At 32.2% G+C, this 4,818-nt stretch overlaps 1 long non-coding RNA gene across 1 annotated transcript; it reads left to right on the top strand.

Moving 5' to 3' along the window:
* The first annotated feature begins 1,423 nt into the window (after positions 1-1,423).
* On the top strand, positions 1,424-2,606 carry LOC138701114 (uncharacterized). The gene is made up of 2 exons (XR_011332454.1): positions 1,424-2,048; positions 2,086-2,606. It is a non-coding gene; the product is annotated as an uncharacterized lncRNA (long non-coding RNA).
* Positions 2,607-4,818: the final 2,212 nt, after the last annotated feature.

The following is a 4,818-nucleotide window of genomic DNA, read 5'->3' as shown; positions in this document are numbered from 1 at the left end:
ACCAGTAATAAGTTTTAAGAATTTCAGCCTAGTCTCATTTCTTCGCCACGAGTCCTGGAATGTATATCCAATGTTGGAATATTAGTGTGGTCCCCATCTTCAACTCGGCTTGCCCATAACATTTTCAATCACTGCCTCGATCTGCGGTATCCTTAATGTGAATATACACATTATTACATTGAAGACTAATGTTGAGATTGTTCAAGTATGTGGAAAAAACCACCTCAATAGACTAGTATAAACAAACACATAAAATTTGTTCTGATTACATAGAAAATGTGCATTGTATCTATCTGAAGAAAAAGTTTTTCACCCCATTGCTCGGAAGTATTCCTTCAACACACTTCTATGGCTTCTCGCAATATGTCTTACATAAGAAATTTCATGATTACTTAGGACCTTTTTATTGTAAAGACTGCAGGAAATGCGCACATATCAGAAAGATACAAAATCATATTTCACCTAAATAATTTTTATAAAAATATTCAGATAAGAAAAGTTGTTCCTTGTAAATAGTGTCATGGATTGGTTGGAGCCCACAGACCACCACTTAGGGATCACTACTCTAGACTACACTTATGTTTTGGCATGGCTAACAATGAACTGTATAACTTGAACACAATGATAACATTTTTAACACATCTGAGTAACATATCAACTCACTAACTAAACCAAATTGACAGGCATGACTCAGTGGCTCTCAGTGTCTGTTTCACTCCTCAGTTACACCTGAACACTCCCAGTAAGGAGCCATGCTCAGATAGAATGCTACTAGCTGCTCTGTACTTTCATTTTTGCTAATGGTGAAAGTAGATAACAGTAAAAAAAAAAAAACCTGTTGTGGATGGGTCAGTGGTTAGTGGTTTTTTTTTTTATATATAGCCTTTCACCTTCGGTGACTTGGATTGCATTTGTATATCAAATACAAACCAAACCTTTTTCATGTTGGATACGTGAGTTCAAATATCAGTTGAACAAGAATTTATGACAAAGAATAGTTGGATTTTTTACACAAATCTGTTACCAATCATACTGGCGCAAATCTTTACGAAATATCTGGCATTTCAATGATTTGTTGCCAAAACTTGCTATTTCACTTTATTATTTGTATAGGAAGGAGTTTTAAAATAAATGAGCCAATTTTAAATACTGGGTACATGTTTATCTTGTTGATATTTTATACCAATCTATGTACTTAACTTAATAGATTACTTCATAGTTTCTCAATTAAAATGTAAGCTACGATAGTAGATTTTGGCCTGAAAAAAAAAACATAAAATTAAAGATTTTGGAAAAAAAAAATCATACTTTTAAATATTTTCAGTAATAGCAGGAATTGGTCAAAAAAAAAAACTCTACCATTGAATTCACAGTTTCAAATACGGTATATATATATATATATATATATATATATATATATATATATATATATATATATATATATATACATATGAGCAAAATAGCAGGTTTTGGAATCAGACCATTTCCAGTCATAATAACCAGATATGTCCTCTAGAAAATAGTAAAGGCAACACAGGTATTTGACCAGCAAGTTAGTCTGAAAGCAAATTACGTAAATATATAAGCATAATTCTTTATCTTTTATGTTCTCGTTTAGATATAGTACGGGAGAAATAATGTGATTGCAGAAAACTAATTACGAGATTTTCATTTTAAAAGAATTTAGATTTTCAGCGTTCAAAGTAATGAAGAAAATGGTTGGAATTTAGTCATACTCGCCCATGCGTAATTTCATTCAGGGATGATTTGTATGGTAACCTAATATTTACTGCAACACGAAATAAGAACGCCAAGAAAATTTGTTGAAATTGATCATAATTATTTTCGTAATTTTTCTTTTATTATATTTTTAGAACAAAGTAGTATTGGTGGTGTGTTCGCAGCATTTCTATGTCTGTCAATAAAGATTCCCGCTCCCTCCTTTCAAATTCTATATTGCTGCATGAGGACATGTAAGAACAAGAATTACATTACTGATGTGCATAAGGTACGCGAACTTGCGTAAATGGGTATATAAAATTGAAGAGGTTAGGTTTGCGTAAATGGGTATATAAAATTGAAGAGGTTGATTTAGATATACAACGTTGGGAGGTGATATGATCATGCTAGATGTGGATAATTTATTTGGGAAGGAGGAGAGAACTAGAGATGTTTCATAACTTGTAGTGAGCAAGAGTATTTCTAGTACGCTTAGCAGGTTTATATGCGCGCGTAACGGGGCATACCTCTACAGATACCACAATCTAGTATATACAGTCAAGAAGCTCAATACGTAGTAAGTATGCATCCATAGATAGTTGCTAACCACGAGGATCGCTACAATCGCCTTATTACAAACCGCGAAATCGTACAGGCACAGTCTATTATTCCTGACACCCTCACAACTCGGGCTTCTTGACTATATACTTAGACGGGTTGTACTGTCATGTGTTTTTTATTTATTTTTTTTTAAATTGGGTTATTTTAAGACGCTGTATCAACATCTAGGTTATTTAGCGTCTGAATGATATGACGGTGATCATGCCGGTGAAATGAGTCCGGGGTTCAGCACCGAAAGTTACCCAGTATATATATATATATATATATATATATATATATATATATATATATATATATATATATATATATAAAATAATATAATCAAAGAAACTTGCAGATGCGAGAAGAACTGATTAATGCAAGATACAGTACCTAAAAGATTAATAATATAGCAGAGTAGTTCGAGCATTGTCAAAATATGTAAATGGCTAAGTATTAAGGAAATTGGACGGAAAAATACGTGTCTGTGGTTTGTAATTTACAGTACGAAAGCGCCGTAAGTTATAGTAATTGGTTTCTAGTAAGTTTCAAAACAGTGAGTGAAATGAGAGTAAAGTGAAAGATTATCACAATGTGAAACTTGTGTAGGTTGTATTGTAAAATTAGGTTATTTTATGTATTATTATAAATTGTAATTATTATGTATAATTGTGTTTCGTATGTAATTGTATTGTGTATCTAATTTTATAGTGTATGTACCACTGCCACCGGGTGTTTGCCCACTTGCAGTGTAAATAAATACATACATACATTCAGCGATGCTTTTGAGACATGTCGACCCTCCCAAATATTGTAACTCAATTTTTTTTTTTATGGTTTTGAGTTATGCTAGTTAATATGGACTTTAATTGTTTCTCTTTCTTCCAATACTATCATTGTAGCTCTAAACCTTCCCAATCGTATGTAAAATCTTATTGTTATACCTGTATACACTGACTTATATGATCATTTTAAAACTTCATTTGCTTCTCCTGAAAAATGGAAGCTACAATGTTAATACTTGTGAGGGTCGATATATTAGACGAAAATTTCATATTTAGACTAAAGACAATAATTGGTTTAAGCTTGCGATAATTTGTCTTCGATACTTGAATTCGTAGCTTTGAATTATGTATAGGCCTATAGATTGGTAATGTATTAAATATAATGCCATAGATGAATATATAATTTTATATATTTATCCATACTAATGCGTTGTACCTGCATGATCCATCCCCAATTTCCTATTCACTTATTAATTATGTTATTTTATGTATTATTATTAATTATAATTATCAGGGACGTCGCTAGGGGGTTGCGCAAGCACCCCATAAAAATCGGAGCACCCCTTTCCGCACCCCAAAGGGCAATTTATTAACAAAATACTAGGCATAAATTGTTTTGAAGAACTAAAACAAACAATTTCTTGGATGTGAAAAAACTACGTCCCATAGTGTATCATAATGGATGTGATGAGCAATAATAATAATAATAATAATAATAATAATAATAATAATAAACAGATGTATAGTATGCGCGCAAGTGCATGAAAGAACATTTTGGATTTTTTATATACCACATTTTTACAGCTCGCACCCCATCCGCACCCCCCTTGCTCTGATCCTGGCGACGTCACTGATTATTATGTATAATTGTATTGTATAATTGTATAGTGTATTGTAATTTTATTGTGTATTGTTTATATCGTTTGTACCACTGCCACCGCGTGTTTGCCCACTTGCAGTGTAAATAAATACATACATTCAGCGATGCTTTTGAGACATATATTAGACGAAAATTTCATATTTAGACTAAAGACAATAATTTGTTTAAGCTTGCTGTAATTTGTCTTCGATACTTGAATTCGTAGCTTTGAATTATGTATAGGCCTATAGATTTGTAATGTATTAAATATAATGCCATGGATGAATATATAATTTTATATATTTATCCATAATAATGCGTTGTACCCACATGATCCTTCCCCAATTTCCTGTTCACTTATTATGTTATTTTATGTGTTATTATTAATTGTAATTATTATGTATAATTGTATTGCGTATATAATTGTATTGTCTATTGCATAATTGTATAGTGTATTGTAATTTTATTGTGTATTGTTTATATTGTTTGTACCACTGCCACCGGGTGTTTGCACACTTGCAGTATTAAACATAATGCCATGGCTGAATATATAATATTATTATTTATCTATGATAATAAGTTGTACCCGCATGATCCTTCCCCAATTTCCTGTTCACTTACGTTACAAGCAACAAAAATTGATATAGATGCCGCCACCATTCAAATCTCCCGAGTCCAAGACAATTTCCATGCTAGAATCTATGAAATATGACGTAACTTTACTGTACATCACATCCGGTGGTCCCGGGTGCGAAAGGGTCCCGGGTCCGAGAAAATTTCCTTGCTAAGGTCTTTGAATTCTTGTTAAGATGTTTGGAATCTTGTTAAGATCTTTGGAACTTGCTTAACTGCTTT

Source organism: Periplaneta americana, chromosome 6, assembly GCF_040183065.1.
Source record: "Periplaneta americana isolate PAMFEO1 chromosome 6, P.americana_PAMFEO1_priV1, whole genome shotgun sequence".
NCBI classification, from domain to species: domain Eukaryota; kingdom Metazoa; phylum Arthropoda; class Insecta; order Blattodea; family Blattidae; genus Periplaneta; species Periplaneta americana.
Note: the sequence above shows the minus strand (reverse complement) of the source record. Positions and strands in the feature narration are given on the sequence as shown.